This window comes from Haliaeetus albicilla, chromosome 11 (genome assembly GCF_947461875.1).
Source record: "Haliaeetus albicilla chromosome 11, bHalAlb1.1, whole genome shotgun sequence".
Taxonomy (NCBI): Eukaryota; Metazoa; Chordata; class Aves; order Accipitriformes; family Accipitridae; genus Haliaeetus; species Haliaeetus albicilla.
In genome coordinates this window covers 16,554,451-16,580,680 of record NC_091493.1, presented here as the reverse complement: position 1 = coordinate 16,580,680, position 26,230 = coordinate 16,554,451, and the positions used below count along the sequence as shown (strand labels likewise).

The 26,230-nt window shown below is 40.3% G+C and overlaps 2 long non-coding RNA genes across 3 annotated transcripts; both read left to right on the top strand.

Annotated features, from left to right (window-relative positions):
• Window positions 1-8,503: 8,503 nt before the first annotated feature.
• Window positions 8,504-13,784, top strand: LOC138687625 (uncharacterized). The gene is made up of 4 exons (XR_011326756.1): window positions 8,504-8,806; window positions 12,447-12,503; window positions 13,090-13,200; window positions 13,649-13,784. It is a non-coding gene; the product is annotated as an uncharacterized lncRNA (long non-coding RNA).
• A 5,999-nt stretch (window positions 13,785-19,783) lies between these two features.
• LOC138687713 (uncharacterized) lies at window positions 19,784-25,799 on the top strand. 2 transcript variants are annotated; one of them, XR_011326835.1, is made up of 4 exons: window positions 19,784-19,882; window positions 19,980-20,185; window positions 21,824-21,895; window positions 22,204-25,799. It is a non-coding gene; the product is annotated as an uncharacterized lncRNA (long non-coding RNA). The 2 variants fall into 2 exon arrangements; XR_011326834.1 differs by having other exon boundaries at window positions 19,980-21,895.
• Window positions 25,800-26,230: the final 431 nt, after the last annotated feature.

The following is a 26,230-nucleotide window of genomic DNA, read 5'->3' as shown; positions in this document are numbered from 1 at the left end:
TCTTCCACTTTGACCCATTTGGTTCTTTCACTCTCTGTCTTTCTGCCTTTCCATTTGTTTCCTCCCAGTTAACATTCCCTCCTCTTAACTGCACGTTCACACAGGAAAAGAAAATCATAAAGCTATTGCGATACTTGAGGTCAATGTATAGCTTTATGTTGGAGAAACTTGCAAAAGTGCCTCTTCCTGTCTCCTTTTTTCATCTCTGTAACTAGTAGCTGGTGGAAGCTACTGTAATGCTCATAACAGATATCATGTTCTATTATCCATTGTTTCAAAGGAAAAGATAGGATTGCTAACCTATGAAAAGTAACATTAAGGTTGCCTTAAACTTTTCCAGATACACCACTAAAGTGAGTTTTAATTAATTCATATATTCCAAATAATTTGGAGTAGCTGGAGAAACTACATTTATTTGAAAATGTGGTGAAGACTTTCTTTTCTGGTGCATTCTCTGAAAAAAACCAGTTTTTAAGCACCCACTTAAATTACTCTGTAATGCATATAACCTTGGATGTAAGTTGAAATCAACGAGACTAAAATTCAAATTTAAGATGTGCTTAATCAGCATCTAACAATGCATGGTTCTTTGTTTACCACCCAGAGCCAGTCCTTCAAGAAAAGCATATTCTTTTGTAAGTGGGCTCCAATTTCAGTCTTTCACTGAGAAAGTGTATAAAAGCATATGATTGCCTTTACCTCTGATTATTTATAAACAGGATGCAAAACTGTAGACTGCAAGAATGCTGTGTGTTTGAAAGGGTCTGCTTAATGTTTAGTTATGTGAAAGCATTCGGTTTTTATCTTTTGGGTCCATTCCAAATTCTTATTTTCTCTTCTACTCTGTGTGTATATGTAACACATAACATTACAACCTAAAGTTTAGCTGCTTTGTTTCTTTTTACTTCATAACCTTTTATAGGGCTTTGCAAATTAAATTTGGTAATTAAAACAGACAAGTTTCTTTAACACAAATTATAGCCTATCTTAGAATGCATGATCTGTTTCATAGCCATTACTGTGACTAAGTGGTTTGTGCGGCAGGAGACTCAAGACTTTAGCTTAATAAATCATTGCCTGCTTGGTCAGTTTTAGGCATGAAAGAACAAAAGCATAATATAATTTCTGGTTCAAGTAAAGGATTATCAAGAAAGATTTGTGAGTTGTGTGCAACCCCTAACCTTCTGGGAAAGAAGGCATTCTAGGACTCACTTATCTTCCCATGAATAAATAAAACAGTCTTGCCAATTAAAAATCCTTTATTGATAACCTGCAGATTTATTTTGTGCCATAGCTAGAATGTGGGCATCACAAGACAAAGTTTAATTCAATTGTGGAGACTCCCAGTGGGAGGCAAGTAATGTGTAAAAGAGCCCTTGCTTGCTTTGAGAACGTGAGGTATTGGAAACTGCACACAACTTCCTGATCCGGCTAACCCTGCGATAGACTGTGAAACCATGTTAGTAAGAAAACTGTACTAGAAGTCCAGCTTAGTGATTTAGAGTTTCAAAAATAAAAAAGATACACGCAGCATCAAATGGGAATCTCTTCAGAGGTTAAATTAGGATCTTGAATGCATGCAGATGAATGAGGATGGTTTAATCGTAGATGAATGAATTTTAAATTACTCAAATGGCACTCTCTGTCTCCACTTCTAATTGTACCATATGGCATCACCTAATAAGAGCCAAGTGCAGATGCCAGTTACATCGCAGTATGATATATTATAAAGCAATCAAATTTGAAGTGAAGATTTATGATGGAGCTCTTCTTTGTTAAAATCAAGTAAACAAAAAAGCCATCTGATCTATTATGGTCACTGAATAGGCCTCTCTTTTAAAGCTCCTGTTCCAAAGACTTGTCCCTTGGCGTGTGTCCTGTATCCCTAGGAAGTCTCAGAAAGGGTTAAGAGCTGTGGGAAGGATTCCAGAGGTGAGACCTACCTTTATGCTGTGATGAAAATACTTTGCTCAGGAAGGACAAAGTGGTGAGATCCTGAAGTGAGCTGAGGGGTTGCTCCCTCCTGGTATGCAGCTGATGGAGCTAGAGTGCCTATTATCCTGTTGTTTCTGGTAAGTGCATTTAGGAACCCCATTTTGGGATTATCACCAATTTTGTCTCCTGCACCCACACACCCATTGCTACGTGTTACAAGGAGGTGGAAGAGACCATTCTACTCCTTTTATTCTTACCCCTGTGTAGCCCATGCTAGAGAGTTTTGGTGGTGGTGTGGGCACTAGGCTTGATCACATGTGACTGAGTATATTTAAGGAGATATTCAATCCCAAAGGCCCAAAAGTGATGATGAATCCTTTGCATACTTTCATCTTTGTCTGGGTAGTAGTATATGGTTCTAGGAAACTCGGACAAACTTGAAAATTAAATTAGGTGCCAGTAAGCTTCCCTAGCTTGCCTGTGCGTACATCATCATTAAAAATGAATAACTTGATCAATAAGGCAGTGGTTTTTTTCCTATATTGTCTTATTATTTACATCCAGAACTTCACAGCTGTATTTCAGGGAGTCACAGTAACTCCTCAGAAGCTGCAAAACTGTCATTTCTTTCCCTGCTTTGTTGCAGGACAGGCGGTGAAATTCATGTTGTTTTTATTTTGCTTTTTTATGGAGCAAAAATCAGCATAGCTCTGTTTATTTCCTTTTTAATATCTCCAAATGATTACTGAAACCTTTAGGAATACCAGGAATAATGGCAAAGCATTTTTAGTTGTTCGTGTGGTCAGAGGGGAAGGCATTATAGTTGATGATCATTTGCTTGAGTTTGTCTAAAACTCAAAATAGCATGGTAACTGTCTTGGTTTAAGAAATAGCTACTTGGAAAAAATTTCCAATAAGTTCAAGTTCGAGTGACCTGTTTTGCGTATTTAAGAATTGCTCTTTAGAAAAGCTAATCTGATATTATTTGAAACAATTTATCATTCAATATCAAAGCAATATCCTGCTGGAACACCAGGAGGACATCAGCATCCATCTGCAAACAGAAGGATTCAAACAGTAATTTCTGCCATTGCCAGTTAGGGAAGCTTTAAAATAACAGTCACCAGGAATAATCTGCAGGTGAAGAAATTGCAACACATGTGCATTCTGACTGTCATTTGACCTGTGTGCAAGCATGTAAATCTCCCATTGTTCCCAAACAGAATAATCCTTGGATAAAACCAAAGCCATCAAGCGGAAATAATAGTCAGAACTATGTAGCACTGACAGTACACAGAGCTCACTCTTCTTCTCTGGCTTTTGTTGCATGGCTTGCTGAGCGAGGGGTGAAATAAAACAGTTGTACGAGAGTGTGTGAATCTTCAAGTACAACAGAATGATCTGTCCAGACTAAAAATACAGGGAAAGATGAAACAGGAGGAAGATTAAGGTTGATGTACAGGCCCTGAGACAATGCAGTGACAACACTTTTCTCCTGCTGAAGAGAAATGTATGGGTTTGATCAGATGGGTCAAGCTCTGAACTGAAGGATTCCTAGTTCCTCCTCATGTCTGCCTTTGGAGACTAAGATATTCACAAAGCTGTTTTGTTATAAAAGTAAAGCAGTGCCCTGGCAAACTCATGCCATACATGACAAGAAGCAGATCCTCCTGAGTGGAACAGAGCATACATTTTCCTTTCAGATTTACCCCAAAGAATTTTCATTGTTCCTAATAATTTAATCCAGGTTCCCTCCTCTTTCTGTGTTTATTTACCGAGAAGTTCAATGTATAAACTCATTTGTCTACTTTCTTTTGCTGTTAAAAAGTTTCAGGGAAATGATTGGAGAAAGTTAAGCATGATTATTGTTCAGATTTTGGTCTGCCTCCTGAGACTGCTCTTTTTGGACAAATTCCCATGATGATTTTTCTCTTACCTCTTTCTGAGGAGAGAGTCTGCTGTGGCACTTTCATTCCCTGGCCTCTCCATGCTCCTTATACAGTCAATGGAGAGAGAGTAAGAAGTTTTTTCAGAGGGGAAATTCAAAATATCCAAATCATCTTCCTCTTCTAAATCACCCTCTCCAGAGACTGGTCTCTTCCATTGATTATAGGTGGCATGTAAAACCTGTGTTGAAAAAACCAGTGCCATTTCCCCCGGAAATTTTTGCATAGCCAATGCAATTTTAGGTTTGCGCTCTCATAAGTTGATTTAGCTGCATCTTTCCAGGTCTAGCTGGGGATATCTCTGGGAATGAATGTAAGTAGTCCAAAAAACCCCAGGGAGTTCTGTTGAGTAGGGTTGCTAGCTGGAAATCTTCTATTAGGCAGTAAGGTGATGAGCCTTTCAAAAAGTCCCCATGCCCTATCACAGTGAGGAAGCCCTAGAACAGCTGTATCTCATGAGAAGCCACTGATCCACAGTTACAGAGGTGTTTCATCTGTGTTTCTGTGGGGCTGTAGCTGTGCTTGTGGATGAAAGGAGGCTGGCTGCCTGAAGGATGTCCTGGCTAAAGGACATTTGCATGACAGCTGAGTTGTACCTAATAGTCCTGCTGAAGGCACTAACTCACCAAGAGTAAAAGCTTCAAGACGTATCCTTAAGTAAGAGGAGGGCATTACTAGTTTGGCTATTTTTAACAAGAAGGGAGCTGCCAGATTCATGTTAGCAGATTCTGGTTAAATCACTCAGAGCTGATTTTCGAGGCAACTGGAGCAGATGTCCAAGTGTCACTGCAACCATGCTGCCTCCCAAACTATAACCACTGCACAGTAGGCAGAACTGTGGTTTGTGGTTATTTCAGCTGACTCCTGGGCTTGCAGCTGGAGGGGGTTCAGGCGACTTGTGGCTATGCTGGCCCCTGGCTTCCCATGCATCCTTCTATGGAAGATGTGTTTCAGCTGCTTGAATGCTGTGCCTGCTGTATCCAGCTAGAAAAACAGAGTCCCTGTGCCTGCAAAACTTGTATAACGAGCATTGTTCTGACTTCCAGTTGATTTCAAGCGTCTCTGGTAAAGTCATTTTCCACTCATCACCCTGATGCAGTCACTTACACCCGCACCTTAATTGGAGCAGCTTCCCATCATCTACCATGCCACCCTTATCACTGGAGTGATCCTCCATCTCGGCTCTCAACCCTTTCCAGCCAGCCTGTTCCCCATGCACTGCTCTGTCTTTTCCCTCTAAATCTGTCTGCATGCACAGCGTAAAAAATTCTGCTTTTCTCTCATGAAAATTGAAGCAGCCTCTTATAACATTTTAAGATACAGGCAACAAATTCTGAAAGAGATGGGGATATTCAGACTTCCATAACAAAGAAGATTCAAGATATAATCTGTATATTTTGGGAATATCCACGAGTTTTGGGTTAGTCTGGGAAGATTTACTGACAATAATGAATGTTTCAGTCGAATCTCATTGATGAGCATCTCATCTCACTCAAAATTCAAATTTTCTCCTATGCATATACCTGCTATTTTTCTGCTGTTTACAACTACCAGGTATTGAAATCAATGATGTTTGGTTTTGCAGAGGACAATTTGTTTCCAAATTTAAAGTGCCATTTTAAAAATCCATTGATAGAAACTTTGTTCTCAGACAAAGAGAACAAGAAAATTACACTTAAAGTACCTTTCCTTCTGATAGAGCAACAATGTTGTCTTTTTCGTGACAGATATTATTCTGGATACTTCCCATTTCACCTATTTATCTTCCAGATTATTTTAGTTTCAAAATTACCCACCATCTTTTCTCTACATGTCACACAACTAGAATGTTTAAATTAACTGTGGCATGCTCATCAGTAGAACAGAAAATGTGATGGGGTCCGTGTCTCTGCACTACCATAAATTGTTTGTGAACTCTTTGCAAGATTTGTTAAATTTCTTTTTAAGAAAGTTGGGTTTTGTTTTTTGTTTTTTGTTTGGTTTTTTTAAGAAATTTTCTCACTATTTGATCTTGGTTTGGTCAGTATCTGAGTCATGGATAAGTACATTTTATTTTCTTTAAACAGATGTTTCATCTGTCATGTTTAATGCCGTTCAGATTAGGTAATTGCAGGTGATCTTGTCACTTTGCAGTGCAGGAAATTCATTTGTCTTCTGTTCATTGTCATGCTTGGCTGTCACAGAAAATCATTTCTCACAATACCATATGTGCTAGAACCATTGTTCTGCTCTATGCTATATCACATTTATTTTATGTTGACTGATGCTCAGGAGGAATTCCATAACATCTTCTGAAGGAGTTTATCAAATCCACAGCTCTTGCCACACTATGTCCCAGAGAAATGAAAATGAACGCTGTTGGTGTGCAGTCTGAGACTGGGCATTACCATTTGATACAGGTGTTGCAACAGTAGTTTGTTCATTTTAGGAGAAAAAGGTGGTCTGTAAAGTGTGAAACAAGTTGGTCCTCTGTGTGTATTATGTGGAATGAACCAAATTCTTTGGAAAGTATGTTAGGAAGAGATAGATCACCTGCAGTTTGTATTGACTTGAACTGCACATAGACTAGATATTTAAGGGCAGGACTTGACATGCTACCTATAGAAATGACAGGAAGATTATCTTTAAGTGTTATCTTTCACAGTGCATCACAAACAAATTTTTAAGTCCTAGAAAGTGGCATTCAGCCAGGTCAGGTTCCTGCCCAGGCATTAATCTCACTGGGTGACTCTTCTGTGAATAGAGACTCTTATTGATCATGTGATTTAATGTTAGAGTTACAGAAACAGGTGAGAATTGTTTTCAGCTGATGCTTCAAATGGCCATCCCTATACCATGTGTCACTTCATCATTGGGGCATTTTGTCACCTTCAAATCACATGTTAAAAAAAAAAAAAACCAAAAAAAAAACCCAAACACCACACTTGGTTCCTGAGAACAGCTCAGGGCACAGGTACCCAGGGGTTGCTACTTGAATTTTGGTATTGCAACAGCAGTAGCAATTAAGAATAATTAAGATGGGAAAAAAAAAATAATCTTAGTCTCAGTATGGTTTCCGATGTTGACTTTCGACATTTGCACCGGATGAACTACATGCCTTTGAAAGAGGACCTTGTTTTGCTTTGGCATAGTCCTTTGATGGCACCTGAGCAAGACAGCGGCATCTGTGCCCCTCTAGTGCTATATCTGTTTTCCACAATCTTTTGTGCCCACATGCTGCTTTCTGTCCCTCCTGCCACTTTACACAGTTTAGAACTGCCCTTGTTCACCAGCTCTGTGAGGTGCCCCAAGAGTAGTTGATTTCAGCCTTTTGTTGGTGCTACCTCCAAGTTACCTGCACTTCTCGATAGCTTGTCATGATGGATATAAAGGAAACCTCCTTTGGTTTTTGAGCTTGCTAGACCTTTCCAGGTTGCTAGAAGGATTCCCCCCCCCCCGCCGCCTTTCTTGCTAGGGAGGTTGGGAGGGAGTTTCTGCTGTGTACAGAGATCTAAACTCCCTGCAGGAATGCAGTCCTTCAAATTCTAGCAGTCATCGGGCAGTGATAGAGACAGATGGGTTTTGATGATTTTGCAGTCCTTGTTTAGAGCAACAGCTTGCTGTGGTGGTGCAGACCCCCTGGGCCATGTTGCGATGTCAGGACCAGCCAACATTGTGTTCTTGTTTTAGCTGCAAAAACAGTGAGTTGGGACAATCTGGTACTTTCTTGTCCTGGTTACAGTGCAGTGAGTTAGGACAATTAGGCACTCCCTAACTGTACCTGGAACTCCTGCTGCCTGGATTGTGGCCCACCCTGGAAGGTGCTGGAATTACCTGACAAGAATTGTGGCCAGAATGAAAATATACTGACCAAAGTCAATCATCTCGCTGTCCTATAAATAGTGATCCTAAGTGCGACCCTCTGAGCTCTCCAGCATCGCATCAGACTGTGACCCAGTATCTCCCCATCAGTTGGGATACTTCTCAGAGTAGATTTTGCGAGGATTTTAAAGAGCAGATTTTGCCAGGATTTCCAAGATCATCTGCTGATAGATGCTGATGAAGAAGAAGGGGTCAAAGGTAGTCTGCTGACAAATGCTGATGAAGGAGAATAGCGAGTATTTCACTAAAATTAGATTTTGTGAAGTTTCAAAGATCATTTGGTACCAATAATTTACTACAATTGGCAAAGAGAAAAATCTTGATCATATGTTAACCTCTACATCTGTGTGAGTGTGTGATTTAAGAAACTTAGTAGTGTTGATAATAGCAAATTTTATTAAATCACTCTGATAATTGGCTGATGATTAAGTATTGATAAAAATCATATAACCTAATCTTCTGATTTACTGTAATAGTGTTAATCTTAAATTGCTCCTACCTCAAAGTCATGTAGGATTCATAATCACTCATTCCCTGACGAATTGGCATAGCAATTCAGTGGGAAGTTTTCCTTATCCTTTTGTATCCCTTCTGTTAGGCATAAACTGTTGACTAAGTCTGGGATTAATTCTGGATCCAGCCGCACCTAGACTCCTCTTTGAGAAGGAGTTTAGAAAGCAAGGGGTCCACTCTGAACCTCGTGACTCAGCAGCAGGATCTCCCTTCTTCATCTCCGGTCTCTGTGTAAATCATTCTAAATCGATTCTAACTTGATTTTCCTTTGTATGTTTCTTCCATGTAGTAAGTAATATGGTGAACCTTGCCAATGAACTTTGTTAAGTTGCGCTTTTACAAATTCACATTAAAATTCATTTTTGCTAATAGCTTTGACAGTGATTCTTGAAGAGATCTAAACCTCTCATTCCCATGACACTTGCCCTTCTTTCCTTCTCACAGGTGTAGTTACACTGTGGGTCTCACTGCTGCAGGATGTTGTGATTCCCTCTGGACTGGCTGGCCCTACATGGTCACAAGAGAAATTTATAAAGGAACTGTCTGCAAAGGTGTGCAAGCCAAAGTATTCCTCTGGCTTGAGAAATCCTTTGAAACCCAGTGTGCTAGAAGTTGAGAGAATATACCATGGTTTACAGTTTTTTTATGTGTGTGCATGCGTGTGTGCCTGTGCTTGTCTTGTGACTGTGCTCTTCCCGAGGAGTATGCTATTGTCCCTTGTCAAAGGACTGCGTAAGGAGCTAAGTCAGGCCTTGGTCTGACTCAGCGTGGCTGTTCTCCTGTCCCTATGCATTACAGCAGTGGACTGTGGACAGACAATGCTCCAAGCATTCCTGAGAGAAGGAACAAAGAAGAAAATGGATCAAGTTCTGTGACAAAACCCATCAAGACCTGGTGTTTTAACAGATCTTTTGCTGTGGTTTTTTACTGCTCAAGTGTCCTGTCAGCTGCAAGCCTGCAGAGGTGATCTGGGTATTCCTGAGTGACTCAGGAAATCATGTTTTTCATTCTTTTTCCCAGACATGACCCACTTCTGTCTAGGATGATCACTCCATTCTGCATCAGAACATAGGCTTTTGGCTGCTGAGGTGTATGTCAAACAGGACTGATTACTTAAAGCCAAGAATAAATCCTAGCATTTATACATATGTAAGGAGCCTCTCTGCCTGGTCTGCTCAGCCCTAGCGATTTGATTACCTTTTCAAGCTTTTCTTTGTAAGAAGAAAGATCAGTTTTTCTTCTTCCCTTCTCCTTCAAAAATAATATTCTTTACAGCATGAAAAGGTATCGTGTATAACGAAGGGCCCAGGTGCATGCCATCAATGCTGGGTGGACTTATGCCAAGGAGCAGAAGATACTAAGACCTGTTGCAGACAGAATAGCAGAACTTTTTAACTTGCTTTTTTTCTTTTTCTTTTTTTTTTTTTTTTTTTGAGAAAGGTATCTAACAATTTATTTTACAAGACCTGAACTCATCATCCCTACTGACAAATATGAGTTTTATTACCCAGTGTTGGAGCGTGGTTATCATGTTAGCAAACTGACCATGGCACATCTGTAGTAAAATAGCAAATGGTATGGATTACAGGAGACCTTGTGACTGGGTATTGCTTAGCAACAACACATGTTTAGGTCACAAACCTGGTGACATAATTCATGCTGGGGGTGAATAGGTAGTATCTGATTACAAACATGCATAATATTCAAAACAACTAACCCTTTCACTGCCTTTTGGCAATACCATTATCTTCTGCGTTCCTTTCTTTATAAAGCAGTGTTAAGGATGAGAAATTTAACTTTTTCAGAATTTGGAGAATGGTGAAGCTCGTTCTAAAAAAATTTGTTCAGGTGGGATTTCTGTTCTCTGTCTGGCTAAAAATATACAGGACATGTCACAGTCAAGAGTCAATGTTGCTGTCAAAATCTTTACTTTCTCCTGATTATTTTTCCTTTTTGTGCATGTTTTAATGTTGTGTTTTTACATTATGATACGTTATCTTGAATGTTTTGATGTTGTAGACGGAAAGTTAGAATTTAGCCTGGTTAATTGGGTTTTAAAGATCATGTCTCAAAAAGATGGCTTTCCTGCTGCTAGCATTTTGAGTCCCTTTTCAAATTAATAGGTCAGGCCTACCCATGTTACCCTTATGTCACAATAATTGTAACTTTGCAAAAGGAAGGCGTGTTTGTGGCAGGTGTTTTCACATGATGGTTTTTTTCTGTAGCCTGAAAATTGTTTTTCTGAATGTGTTAGGGGTTCAACTTTAAATAAGCATGTATTATGTTACTTTACATTATGTAGAAGTCCTAAGGGAGTTAAAAAAGAATTTGTTCAGTGCTTTGTTGAAGACTACTGGTAAGGATATAATCACATCCCAGGAACTGAGCATTGTGTATGTCTGCAGTGACTTCTAGAAGAGAATATTGCCTAAGCGCTGTTTGAGTCTGCCTTTGTCCCAGGATGAATATGTGTGTGGTTGTTCTTAAGAGTACAAACAAGTAATACAAAATACACCTGACCTCAGCACCAATTTGCTGTTAGTTGTTTCAAAGCCTTGAGGTATTCTTGCTCTTGGCAGAGAAGTAACAGTAGATATTTTTTTTTTAAAAACAAAATTTCAACTTTTCCTTCATAATTAAGAAAAGCGTGAGGTTCCAGGGTCCATCATCTCTTTTAATATACATGATCTAAATATTTAGGAAATGTGATGGGTGTTTTTGGCATCCTCTGTTTTGGAGCATTCTGTAAGGCTGAGGTACTTCAGTGTGATGTTTATGACTTTCTCATGCGGTGATTTCATTTGCAACGTGGGAATGCTCCTAATGGGTCTTTCAGGACAGACAACAAAATTGTGTGTTGTAGTATGGCAGGGATTAGCTGGAGTTTGAATACTCTTCCTTTCCCCTCCCCTCCACTGCTTTGCTAGGCGACTGTTGAAAAGTGGTTTTAATTGACTAAAATTTTATTATTAAGCACAATTTTCATAGCTGGTCACAGGGCACTGTGCTCACCCACAAAACTGCACAGCTGTGGCTCTGAAATGGGTAATTGACCATTTCTTTACTTCACACAAGTCAAAAAAGAGCATTAAGAGACGTTTCACTCAGGCTGAGCCTTGTAAAGGGATTCATGTTTAAATCCGAAGGAGGAAACTGTAAACCCAATATTAGCATCTGAGTATCGTGTAAAGCCATAAAAGTCACAATTTATACCTGAAATTTGTAGCTTCATTTGGAATTTGTAACTTTATCAGCTAAAATATTTCTGATCATATATAGTGCATGAAGTGTTAACTAAACTAGCAGCTCACATTGGGGTATAGTGAAAATGAAAACTCTGAGACCTGCTCCCTGCGTCCAGGAGACAAGGCCAAACTCCAGCATGTTTTAACTCGGGCAAAAGTGTCAATGTCATTAGTAGGTCTAACACTCTTGATCTATGACAAAACAGGCTTAAAATATCTTGCTTATGAAAAGAAACAGCATGTGTGTGAGTTTGTGTGCAAGAAGCATCCAGAGTTCGGCTCATCTGCAACTGTTGAAAGAGCAATATCTTGCTCTTCATATATTGTCCATCATTTCAGGATATTAATGTCTTCCCGAGTGGTCTTGTCACAGCCATCCTATGACACCACTGGGGAAATGAAGACAGAAAGAAGGGAGGTCATTTGTTCAGTGTCCTATAGGAAATGTGCTAGAATTGGAACCCAGCTCCCCCGAGTCCTGCTCCTTTGTCCTGATCAAAAGACTGCTCTACCTCTTCATAGGCATCCACTGTGTGTTTCAGCTGTCCCTTTCTTCTGTGGGGCACCCTTTGTTTCAGATCTAAATTTAACTCTGTTTCACACACAGCTTGGCTTTTCATGCTGCAGTTATCATAAATTACAAATCCGAAAGTCTGATTCACCCAGTGGTAAAAACTGTTATTGTTACAGCCTAGGAACACAATACTGTTTCAGAAACTGATATTTGGTTCCTTTTAGTTTGGGAAAGCCTTAAACCTTTTCCTCTGTGATAAAACCCAGCACCTTATGGCCTGAATGGCATTGTGTAACTGCTGAAACAAATGACTACTACCAAGCTGGTTTGCTATCTAGAGGTTATGGAGTTTGGGTTATCTGAAATGTAATATTCAGACGGATCCCAAGATTTTGTCTCATCAGCATGATTTTTTAAATTTTTTTATTTTAGGGTCAAGAAAATGAATTCCTTAGGGGCAAGAAGAAAAACCCACTCAGATCAATCTAGGTAGGACCCTGTTGATTGCCTAGATGCAACGTGAACAAGTAAACAGTCAAACTTATGTTCCACTTGCCTGCAAAAGAGTCTCTGCATCCTCCAGAGGGTTTGTGCCTGCACAGCACAACAGAAATCCCTTCCCCCAGTAAGGCAGAAACCACTCATGGAACAGATTTAGTGGAGCAAAGCACTTGCTTATAGCCCCTCCTGCCGTTCACACCTGTCAGGTGGCTGCAGGGGCTGTATGGCAACTCTCAGCTGTGCTGTTCCTGATTCAGTCCCCAGCCTCTACTGGCATGTAAACTGAACCTAATTCTGAAATGTGGGTCATTCAAGGGCCGTTAGTCTGTTGGCCTTCAAATCTCATCTGTGAGAGCTTGTTCTTAGGGGGAGTAAGTAACAGGTTCTTCTCCTTTCCATCAAGGACAACCCCATAGCCTTTTGCAAGGAGCCCCACAAGCTCCACAGGAGGTTTACTAGCAGAGTCTTGTCCTTGTCAATAGAAATTTTGGGAAGCAGTTAGGAGGGGAAGGTTTTCCCATCACGTGGACTTTTTTGTCTTGCCGATGGAAGAATATTGGTGCTGTCTGTTCAGTAGGTCTGCATGAAAATATTGGAACAAATGCCCTGAGCGCTTGGTCCAAATTTAGCATGAAAACGTGACTTCAGTGCTGTTGGCTGCTTTACTGTTGCATCAAGTTGTTTGGTAAGTCTCTGTTTATCTCTGTTTCCTAGTGTGTGCTGATTCCTTTATTGGATCTTATTTTACCATCTTTCATCACAGGAAACTGTGTGTGTGCATTTTTAAAAATAACTAAAATAAAATGTCTTATCTCAAAAAGATACATATTTTTATTGCTATATGTAGACATTCAGGGTGCAGGTGTCATCCCTGACAGAGAACCAGCCTAGGTCTTTCCAAATAATTTAGTGTTTGGATTGGTGGGGGGTGGCAGCAATGGACTGTGTGGTTTTAAGTAAAACAAACCGTTAAACTGGGAAGCTGACAGAAAATATTGTGCTAAAGACTGGTATCTAGGCATATCAGCCTCTTGCCTGATGGCTGTATGTCCCTCATTTTGGAGGCCTTTTCTCTAGATGTCTTTCATAACATGATAGTAATAACATGTGGACTCAAATTAATCTTTTTCCAGAACACCTTCTTGAAAAATCAGTTAACCTGTGGAAAGGGAGCCAGCCAGAGGCAGCTGGCATTTGATCTGAATACCCACCTAATGCAAAGGTCAGACACAGACTACATCTGGCTGCCATGTTTTGAATGAACCATGCCAATCCTGCCCCTTGTCCACACGTGCTTCTGCAGGAAAAATACAGAGTTAAGTTCAAGTCTGAAATTATTATCTTTTGCAGATATGAATCCTAGATTCTAAAAATCTCCAGCTTCTGAAAATTCATTTATAACACCTGGTACTGGAATGCCTTGAAAGTCTGGCTGTGAAGCCTCATCCCACGAACCTAAGCAATCTTTTCAAGCCTCCTTTTTTCTAATGGACAAAATGTGTCCAAACCTTTTAATAATGAGAACCTTTGGGTGCAAATTTTACTGGTTTTCTTCACTTCTAAAAATGCACTAGTTGCTTCTCAGGCCAAGATCAGTGATTCCGCAGCATTGCCAGGGACAGCCCTTGCAGCACAAGGGAATATGTATTCATAGTTCTCCAACGTTGAGCTTCAGAAACACATCAAGGTCTTTCCCTACACCTCAGTTGATGCTCACAAATTTGGAATAGTTTCCTGCTCAGGGGTAAGTGGCTTACAAAAACAAAATCTGATGAAGTAGCCATCATGATTTACCAAGAAGCACACTCTAACTGCACCTAATTTGCAACAGCAGTGTCAGAAGACAGAAGGAAGGGAGAGAATAGTTCATTCATTGAGGGTTTTTGTTCATTTGATAAATGGCAGCTTGTCCAGGTGCTGTGTTAGAAATCAATTTCAATTTGATTAAAGAATTGGGGGAGGAATACATTGCTCCATTCATTCAAAGTCCATTAGCAGTAAAGGGAAGCTGGCTGCTTCCCCATAACATATGCAGGTGTTGCTCATATTCTGACTGCTATAAATTGCATTAATGAGGATGGGGGTTCAGGTAGTGAGTGGTGCAATGGAGCAGGCAAAACAATCAGAATAAATCTGTGGGAGGTCCTTCCCTCTTTTGACCTAGGAGCACGTGAAGCGTGTACCTAGTAGTAATGCCAACTGAGATCAAAGCTTCAAAATGGCACCCATAGTGTAGCAGACTGGTTACAAGATAAGTGCACAAAGAAATAATAGAGTGATGGAAAGGATGGTAGTTTCTGAAGCTCACTGCGGAAGGTGAAATGAAAGAAGGACAAGGCAATTCCACCAAGTGTTCTAAGTGACAAACTGTTTAGATTCTCAAAAACCCATTTGGCTCTCACCCAGCCCTGAAGATACATAAAACCCATTGATGTTAATGTTGTCAAAGGGCCAAAAGAGATGCTTGATGTTGAGATTGCTGACCCATTGAGGGCCTCACTTGTATTGAAGCCTACCCAGACTCACAGATTAAGTGTTCATGTGCCCATTTCACTGGACTAATACCAATAGACTTTCTCAGAAGATAGGTTCAAGGTAGGACCTAAAACCTAGGCTGCTAGATTAAAAGGAACCATGTACTCTTCAGGAATGTGTTGGAAAAGACTGCAGTCCACCCTTATTTCTGAAAAATGGGTTTGTAATTCCAAGCTTCATACTTAAGGCTGTGAGTTTTAAATGACAGCTACTAAAGTCAAGGTCTGGGAAGATATCTTTCTAAATTGTGAAGTCCGAAGTCATAGTCTCCTCTGAACTCCCTGTTGGCAAGCTCAATTTGCTCCCTGTTCAGGGTGCTGGTTTAAGCACCCATTTTTTATTGCCTTACTCTCTCCACACACCATGGGCAGACACGATAACAAATATTAGAATGCAAGATTCTTGCAAGGCCAGGTCTGTCCTGCTGGGTGCTTCAGTGCTCGCATTCCCTTCTAGGATAAACAGAGGGAGGTTTACTCCTTTCAGCTGTGACTTTTACCTCTTAACATCACTAGTGCAGTAGAAAGCAAGCTACCATCAGATAAACACACAGATAAACATGTGGTAGCTATTTTAATTAATCATACCCCGGGACCTTTGCCCATTGTGTTCCCAAGAACAGTGCACAAGATTCAGCACTCTCAAGAAATGCCATTCATTGCATCAAGTGACCACTTACCCAAAAGCATGGCTGAGAAAAACTGTAATTTCCTTATAAGAATCACATGTCAGTACCTTGCCAGCTATGCTCTTCAATGCTCTTCATCTTTTTTTTTTTCACTTGTTGCCCACAAACACTGCACATAAACCCATCTACAAGGTGACTCATGGCATTATTCCGTGTCAAACCTCTTTCTCTGAAAAGGCTGTGCTGGAGTCATTTGATGCCCTGTTTGTTAGTGCCCTGGAGGCCTCCAGGCAATTCCCAAATCAGCTGAGTTCTTGTTACCAGGGATAAGTGAGCTGCCACTCAGACTGCATGCCTGCACAACTGTGACTTCTTTTCAGTCATAAAGTCATTTCCCAATTTATGTGGAAATTATACATTGCTTACCAAATATAGGAAATGGGTCACATTGCAGTCAGTATTTCACTGGTGCTTTATGGCCAATTCTGGCTGTGACTCATTCAGAAGTTCCCTTTGGCTTAGCTTCTTCATAGCTGGGCTATTCACAGAAAGCAGTATTTGTATTTGGCAGATAACCTTGTTACAAGTGGGAGTAAACACTAACTATTTACAGGATAGATAATTGCTCAGGGGAGCAATGCTCAGCTGCTTTCCTCTTTTTTCCTCCCTTCTTCCTCTAACCCTTCAAAGTCTGGATTTCTGCCTTGTGCAAGAAAGTTTCTCATAGAGTTAAGAAAGTGGAAAATACTAAGAGGCTCAGGGAAGAAACATTTTCTGGACAGCACCTCCAGGGATGTTGGTATTCAAAACCTTGAGATCTATATTAAAGCCATAACTTTGCAGAGTGAGGTTTTTCCCTTTTTACCCTGGATTCAAGCTTACACAGCTCCCTTCATGTTTTGGGAAGCATTGCTTCAAAGAAGCTCTAAGCTGGAAGAAAGACCCTTTTATATTGAGGGATTGGGATTCTCCAAAGTGTAGATGTCCAGCGAGACTGCTAAAAAAAAGGTAGCAAACTATCTGAATAACTAGCCTGTCTATTTATGCAGGTCCTTTTAATCTCAGCTCACTCTCAAATGATTAGCAGGGTGTCTGTTGTCTGAGGGAGCTGTAGTACTCTAGGTGTAGTTGGCCTTGCCTGCACTTTCAAGGCATGATCAACCAGGTTTTCCCCTGGACCCCAGAGCGTGATAGGCCTCAGCATGAGGAAGCAGAACAAGATCCTCCAAGGGAGTGTACTTACTGGTTCTCACCATGATGGGAGATGAAGTTATGCTATTCAGATGAACTCTCTCCTGCTACTGAAAGCTCAGCATTCCCTGATAATTTAATGAAACTGAAGCTGAAAAGTTAATGTTTAAAATAATTCTAAAAGATGCATTTAAACCATGAGTCCTTATCTCTGATTTTTTTTTTTACTGATGAGAAGCTTTATATTCTTAGAATTCACATTTTGTGCGGAGAGAGCTTGAAATTTCGTTGGGGGTTAGGGTGGTCATGTCAAAAGACACTTTTTAGGAGCGTATCTGAAGACAGAAGGTGGGACTTCGAAGACTGAAGAGCACTTCTAGACCCATAAATTAGAGCTCATCGGGTGAGAGGCTATGGTTCCAGAGAGATAAAAATCCTCTTTACAAAAGGGAGGAAAGAAAAGATTTAACCTTTTCCAGTTTCTGTTTGGATTTGAGGGAGAGTACAGGCTGATCACTAGACTCTAGTCATATCTATTCAGAACTGGATATATCAAATTGCACAACTGGTCTTTATTGTCTGGTGGTTGTGCCAGCACACACAGTGGTCACCAGCGTGTGTTATTTTTATGCCATTTCATCTGTGCACTCCAGTCACCTTGTAGGGACATTAGGCTGCAATGTCACCTCTTTAGGCCTTTCAGAAAAAAAGAAAAATGTCATAGGGATGGAATAGGATCTCACCTTCAAGTTGGGAATCCACGCAGCACTGGAGCAGTTCAGGACATGGGAATGCTGGAAAAGGGCAAAATTCATATCGACAGATTGCTAAGCTGGAATAGCTACCGCCTGCTTGAAAGCCCAGCCATTCTTTTGGAGCCAGTTTAGGTCACTGCCTGTAATGTCAGTAAAGGCAGCCCAACAGTCAGTGAAATCTTCCATCAGATTAGGTTTCTATACATTTCCCATGGTGACATCAAGAGAGAATTTGAAGAGAAAGCTGACAGACCTGTGATTATACTGGCACAAGATATGGCTGTGATCTTTCCAGGGCACTCAAAATAATCATCATCTTTGAAAATGAGTTAGCATGTACATCTGTGGCTCAAGGGCAGCCCTGAGAGCACCCTCAGTCCTGCACAAGATATACAAAATGAAAAAGCCATCATGCGTCTCCCTTTCCTGTTAAGGAGATCTAGTTCTGTTCTGAAGCCGGAACCATACAGTCTGCATAGGAACAGAAGTCCAAATTACTGAAGTTATTTTGATAATGGTATTGTGTCTAGGGCAGGCTTTGAGAATGCCCATGTACATAAGGTCATGTACTTGCATTTGAGAATGCCCCAGTGCATAAGGTCTCTGGGGGACATCTGGATCTTATATATTACCAGAAATTTTCTAAATTTTTCAATCCATTTTCCTTGTGCTTTTTAAAATGAGGCCACCACAATAGGAAAGCAGTATTTCCCAATAAGCAAAACTATTTTATAAGCATGAACACAATTCCTCTGTGTTGGTGTCCTTCCATACATAAACAGCCACATTTTGCATCCCGTGTTTTCCTTTTTTAAAAAAAATAAAAAACCAAGCCACAAACTATCAATGGAAGCTCTGCTGTGCCAGCTAACCAGTTAGCTTGGTGTAGCATAAGATACGGGAAAGAAATGAATGTGGCTTGTTGTGACTGATTAAAAGGGGCAAGGAAGGAGCATGGGGAACAATGAGTGCATGCTGTGTGGAGTGTGCATAGACCCAGAAAGTGAGTGAAATGCTGCTGAAATATTGATAGGATCTGGAATGATTGACAGCATGTGTGTGTGTCTTGGCAAGTTTAATTGGATTTGTTGGGGTAGAGGGTGGAAGAATGTGGTGCGTTTCCTTTTATGGGTTTCTTTCTTTCAATCTCTTCTTTTCTCTCCTATAGAATTGACATTCAGTGCATATACTTTTCGTTGTCTGCATAGAAAACGTGGTCTTTATTCCCTAAATTTTAAGGTTGAGGGAGCTGTGTAGAGGGGATGAAGAGAGATGTAAAACAACTTTCATTGCATTTTATTTACTGCTTGTCTTCACTCTTCAGTGAGTACTCATGCCTAGTGACAGTAGTAATTTGGAGGGAAAAATAAGAAAAAAGAACATATAATTGAATAGTGGCTAAATGAATCTCAGTGTTATGATGCCAGTCATAACAGGAATTATGCCTTGAGGACTTGTGTATGTGCTGTACTTGAGTATTTCTGTGCTTTTGGTTTTGGCTTATTGTCAGTAACTAGATTCCTCTCATCTTGCCACAAGATATGAAGCTGGGACTTTAGGCACAAAGGTGTTAGGTTATACCAAAGTGATAGAGTCCAGATCATCTAAAAAGCTGATAAGCACAACGCCCATTCAGCCTCCTAACTTCCATTGCAACAAGCAGATTTCTCTGGGGAGCTGCCTCAGTTGTTTTGATGGTCAAAGCCTGGATTCCCAACAAGTTGCAAGCCATGGTATATGTGGGCTTTCTTCTGCAAGGCTGTCTTTCAGGTCTCCTCTCTCCCTCCTGCCTTTTTCCTTTGTGAGTATCCTGTGCTTTTAAGCGGAGCTGTTGAACCGTCTGTTCTCTCTCCAAGTCTGATTTCTACTTGCTTCAGTGAGAATCAGGAGTTCCCCTGATGTCAAAGCTAGCGAGCAGAAAACCACTCTGGATTTCTGATACCTATTAAAAGTTTTTTTGTTTTTATTTAATAAAACAAACTACTTCTAACAGTTGTTTGTTTGATATTTGCATTGCACTTACTGTTGGTGAAAAGTCCTAGTGTGGTGACTGCATGGATGGCAGCTATAAAAGTTTTACCTGCACTGCTGGGCTGGTGTGGTGGGGTCCTGACCTGGAGGGATACATCCACAGCAGATAGGGAGAAGGTATTTTGGCCTTCCAGTTCTTAGCCTTTCACTATTACAGGTTAACAAGCAATCTACTTATTTCACACAGGAATGTGGATCTGGAATGGATGTCACGTCTGCTGTCACAGGTGAACTACTCCAGCTCCATCTTAAAATTAGTTGGGTTTGTCACTGTGACTCCAGTTACAAAGTTATTCCCTCCTCTGACCTTTGATTTCTGTTCAGGTCTTGTAGGTCAGAGAGCTGATGCCGAGGATGACGGCTTCCAAGGTGTTTCAAAGAAAGAACCCCAATCGTTGCTCCTGGGCTCAATGGGAGAGAAGCCTGCCTTCTGCAGAGGTGTGAGTGAAGGAGCAGAAAATTGAGGAGGGCTTGCTTTGTGTAGGGAAGATTGAGAACTACTGACAGAGGACACTGCATTTCATCAAAGGGTAAAATTTTTCGCTTGCTCCTGCTCTGAGTTCAGCTTGACTCACTAGCCAAAAACTTGGTAATCCTTTTTCAAACCTGTGAGCTTTCCAGGCCCTCAGGCACATACTTCAGAGCTGTTGCCTCTTCCCTTCTTTTTGCTTCACCCTGCCCCACAAGCAAACTTAACAGTCTGTGAAAACTGGTGGGTAGGTAGGTATGGGGGAGGGGGGGGGACGACAGACACTTAATGACTTCTTCAGTCATCTCTGAAGAGATGAAGCCAAATGTGTGTCTGGTAGCAGAATATTTTTGGAGCAGTTTGTCTGTTTTCAAATAACAAGCTTAATGTAATAATGTCATTACACAGCTCTAAATTCAAGGATGTGTTTTCACTGAAACACAATAGAAGCTAAGCTATCAGTCAGATACCTCATTTTCTTTGAAGTAACAGCCAGCTTCACTGGCAGAAGTATTTCTGAATTTTTCACTCTTACTTACTTAAGGCTGCTTATGGCATGAGATAAATGTATCTTCCTGAGACTGATTAAAAGACTTCTGGGGCGGGGGGGGGGAAGGCAGAGTACAGGAGAACATTCACTGTCTGCTTGTTCATTTGATCTGATTTGGTTTTATTAGCATGTGTGTTAAATTCAGTTTCTGAGAAAAATTATTGATGCAAGAAACCAGGCATCATTTTTCTGCTCTGGATGTTGTACCTCCTTTCTTATGAGAAGCCTGAATTTCAGAAAAAAAGCAACAGTAGGTAGCATTCATGAAGAGTCAACGCATGTCTTTATTACTCCACTAATCAACAAACCTCCATCTCCTGCTTGCTGTAAATCTGCTCCCATTGCCCCAGATGCTAACTCTATGGTCAGTTGTCTTTAATCTTAGCACCCTCTGCTGTGGACAGGTGTAATAACATCGTATTTAATTATTCTTTTTTTGTAACTTATGTATCTCTTTTTGTACCAAAGGGTCTACAAATGCAACACAGCCTGTGTCAATGGAGCTGCGTGTATCTCGTATGAAAAATGTATTGTCTTTCTTGTGTTAATCTGGAAGGTAGCTTCTTTCTAATGTTTACTGAAGAAAAGATATGTAGAATACAGACAAATGGTTTTAAAATGTTCTGCATGAGAGAGGATCCTGAACCAAAATCTTAATCTTTGCAGGAGAGAGGTGTAGGCATGTAACTGTGCTTGAGTCTGGAGATCACCTCCAGGTTGCAAAGGCTATGAGAAAAAGTTTATATTTGCCATGTTTTGTCCCTGTGGAACATGCACTGATCATGCCACTTCTACCTCCGGTGTCAGATTTTTATACATGAATGGGGCACATAGGTTAAAATTGGCTTTGTTGGCTCTCCCTTAACCACAAAATCTTTCTTGCCAGCACAGTCCCTAGCTAGTTCTTCGGGTCAAGGCATCACTTATATCAGCAAGACTGGACCAGGACACGGCCTGTTGTTTCTTCTTTTTTTTTTTTTGAAAGAAATACCACTCTGAAAATGTCAAAATAGACAAGAAGTGAAGAGCGAGTATACATATCTGCCTAATTTACAAAGAGAATTTTGCAGCTATTATACTTTAAAAATCAAACTTTGTTATTGTATCTTTCCAGTAACCAGTTCCATTTTTCTAATCTCTCAATGACAGGAGAGGAGTAGATTTGATTTCAGCAGAGATATAGCCTGAAAACTGAAGGAAGAAACTATTCCTAGTAGCTAAGTGATGGTCAATTCTTCCACATTTGTTTACAGACAGAAAATCTCCTTTTCCACCCTAATGAAGCTTCTTGCCAGAGATCCTCAGATGGGAAGACCATTTCCAGTGATTCTTTCTTCTCCCTCATGTCACACTTAAAACCTTTCTCCAGGTCTTGTCAGGCTTGAAGGCTAACAAGATGGCTATGCCAAAAGGATGCTTTTGAAAAATGTGATAATTTCCGATAACATATAAGCAGTTGTCTGTACTTTAAATACGTAGTATTTGTTATCAATCCTCCCTTCATGTTTTCTATTTTGTCTTCTAGAAAGCAGCATGTGTAATAGTGATAACAGTATGAATCAGTCATTTCCCTTCTCACTCCTCCAACTCCATCTGCTGATCACTCATATGAGAGCTGCTTCTGAGGATTGTTGAAGATGTGGAACAGTGAAAGCCTTCCTGTCAAGACTTCAAGAGCAAATAGCAGCAGAGATGAGATTTTAAATACATTAATAATAATACCGTATGGATCTCAAAACACTTTACAAACATTAACTAATTAAGCTTCAAAACAGCGAAGTAAGTTTGCATTAATAAAGCCTATTTAGCAGATGAAGAAGTGGAGATAAAGGGTAAGTGAAGTGACCAGAGTCAAGTGGTGAGTGAAGGTCAGAAAAAGGTGTTCTGACTTCTAGTCATTCTGCCTTTCATGTGATCTCATTGAGAAAATTTTTGCAGTGAAGCTTGCAGCCATTTCAAATTGAATCATTTGGGATGTTTTATCTCAAGCCTGAGCATTTCTTACAAGAATCAAGATGATATCAAAGCTTACCAAAGTAATAAACATTTTTAGCCTCTCAGGTCCAGCTTTGATCGACAAGGGGCCATTTCTGAAAGCGAGGGCAGGGGGAGAGGCAGCAGTGGCCATCGGGTTTTCTGTGTTGTGAGCCTTTCTTTTCTCATTTGTGTTGCTCTGGTGGTGCTAGCTGGATAGAAAACTGCCTTAACCTGCTAAATGGGAATTCACGTGGGCTTAATACTGATGTCATGCATCTATCCCACCCTTCCTATGGGAGGAGTAAAGCCTTCTCAAGGGATTGCTCTGCTCTGGTGATCCCAGCCAGTTTGTGCAGCCTTGGGGGCTATTATAGAGTGGAATGGCTTAGAGTCAGTGGAGCAACCCTGGCTTAAACCCAACATAACAAAGTGGAGGATCAGGCACACAGTAAGTGAATCATGCAGAGCAGTGCTGACCCAAACAGAGGATGACGGCTTAGAACAGGTTCCTCAGAGACATTAAGTTATCCTTGGAAAGGCAGGTCTCAAAGCCAAGGCTTATAGTTTCTTAATGGGTTTCATTAGGAAGAAAGGAAAGGAACTGGAAAAAAGACGTGTAGCTTAAAAGGGAACAGCTTCAGCACAGTCTAAAATTTGTTCCATTTTTCAGTAAAAGCAGCCAATCCTGCCTTGAAATTCATGTCCCTTCAAAGTTCAAGGAGGCCCATATTGTTGGCCTGCTCAGTCAGAATGCTCCAGCCACTTATTGTATGTGGATTGTACTCCAGGGAGTGACTGAAAAAATATGATTTAGTGAAAGCTTGTACCCAAAACACATCATTGGCCTCTGATCTCTGAACATTTAAATATTTCAAGCTTACAAGCGGACGCTGTCACGAGGACAGACCCTGATCCCTAGCTGATTCTAGAACATCTGTTGAGGCATTTACCAAGTTAATAGATTAGCTATGAGAATCAGGCAGGTGTTTTTCACCAAAGCCAGAAAACATCAAAATCAGATTGCCCTCCAAGTCTTTCAGCACAGGCAATCGAGTTAGAATGACTCATAGAGTCTAACAGATAATAAAACACACATAACATTTGCTTTAAGGTACAGGTGGGGATATTTTGTACTGTGCTTAGGAGAAAGAAAAACTAACTCTATTTGGGAATAGAGTAATTGAATACAGATGGGAGGAGGCAAATGAAAGAATTTAGCAAATATCTCAGTGGAATAGCTAATGGGAACGAGACAGAATAGGAAATTAAAAATTATTCGAAGCAGATGGACCATTCTTTGAGTTTTTTAAAATTTATTAGGGCTGCGAAAAAAATGTGTCTGTTTATTTTCCACGGCCATGAAATTAATGACTTGGTGAGTTGTGCTTGTGCAATTTTATGACTGCCATGTCATTTGTCATAATTTGGGTGCTGTTTGATATGGATTTATGAATATTTCCTCCCCCCAACATGATTTATGGATGTTGGTCATATGTGAATTAGACTGTCACCTTTAGTATGAAAAAGTACAAATGACAGATTATTAAAAAAAAAAAAAAGTGCTCAAGTCCTTAGTGCTGGAAATCAGAGTTCACAATCCACTCCTCTGCTGCTTCATTGGAAGTTTTTGTTTGGAGCTGACAATTAAATGTTTGGACTTGAGTCAAGCATATGGGAACATTGAGAGGGCTTGAATAGATCTGAACTCATCTGAACTTCACCTGTGAAGCTTGAGTCATCCTTGTACTGTGCACTGAAGAAAAAAAAATATATATACACTACTTGCCATAGGAACAACTGATTTACTGTACCGCAGCGGCAAGGTGGCCTGGCAGATTTGCTGTCTGGCTTCCAGTAGTGGCTAGCTCTGTGTGAAGTTTCCATGAAAAGTGAAAATAATCTCACACAATATGTCCAGTTATGCAGCACTGCATAGTTGAAGGAGCAAAGTTAAAGGATGTACAAAAGAGTCTGGATTTCTGTAATAATAATAGTATCCTAGGTTTAGATCCAAAGCACTAACTTATATACTAACTGTTATCACTTCTACCAAAACTATTAGTATTTGCCATTTGGTTTGCAACATGTAGCAACAGCATGCATCACTTTAGGACAGGAGAAGCAGCACGGTTGCTCCTGGATTTGAGCCACCTGACTTCAAGCATATAACTGAGGCACCTAAGTTAGTACCTAATCACCCGAGGCTCCCCCATTGATGCTGGAAAGTGATATGCACCTCCAGAGGGCAATTCAGCCCACGTGTCCCCATCTGTTGACTATGCAGGCAGACTAAAACAGTACCTCTTCCTAACTTAGCTCCCCAGTTTGGTGTAGAAAGTCATGTGGGAGGAATTAGAGCCCAGCATGGGATATAGCTTTAAAAAGAAGAAACAATACACCTTGCATGACAAGAAAACGTTGCTGATCATCTTTCATGCTGATCTAGCAAATGTTTCCTTTATGGGGAATACAACTGGTTCATTCTATGGCTCTTAGGCAACTGTATGCTGAAGCTCATTTACTGAGGCCCAGACAACGTTGCTTCTCCAGTGGGAGGCTGATAATTCAGTAGTAAGTATCTCTGCACTTGTGGGGAAAGGATGGATTACTTTGCAGGGAGTCACCAAGGCAGTCTTTGAATGTCTGAATAGCACCTATTACCTCTAAGGATAATTGATCTCTTCTTTTTTTGTAGATAGCCAAGCAAGAACCTGTGTTAGCAAACCAGTGTCATGTCTGCTGTTGTGATGGTAGCTGAGATGCTTTGCAGTGGTGTTATGCAGCTTCACAGAACTGAAGTTTCTTGCAAAAATAAACGAGGATTGCCTGTATTGAACTCAAGAGTGAGATCCAGTGATCTTAGCTGACTCATCAGGAAACCTTCACAACTATTGGAGGAAACTGCTTATCAATTGCAGTATGTTGTTATATATAAGAAATACCTCATTGCTTGGGCTATGAAACTTGTTTCCATCTAGCAAATCTAATCAATCCATTCTCAGGCTCCTAATACTTTCAGCGTGAAAAAGTAGCTGATTGTTAAGTTGTCTGGCACTTCTAAGGTGAAATTTTTTTCAGAAAACTGAAAAAATTTCAGTTTCAGTCAAGTAAAATATTTTGCTTAAATAAAAATGAAAATGAAATTATCTGCTTGGGATTTACCTGTGTTTAAGAAGTTTTTTCCTATTTGAAAAATGTTTCCAAACAAGCTCCTTTTGAATTTTTTAAGAAATCTTTTTTTAAAATTACCAAATGTGAATCATCTCAGTCCTTTTCAAATATTTTGAGTTTTGCTCCATTATGGAAGTGAGTGAGTGAAAATGAAGCAAATTTGCAGAACCTTTATGTTTCACCAAGCCTTGCATTCATCCCCAAAAATGTTTTGGTCAAAGTATTGAACCTAGATTAATTCTCCTTGTTACTTTTCTATTTTTTCACTTACTAGATGGATTGCCTTGTAAGTTTTGCATTATATTTTGCCATATTTTGAAATAGGTGAATTAAATATGAAATCTTTTTTTATAAAAACAATTATACTAGGCTTGGGGTGGAGAGAGGGGAGAATATCTGCTGTTGGGT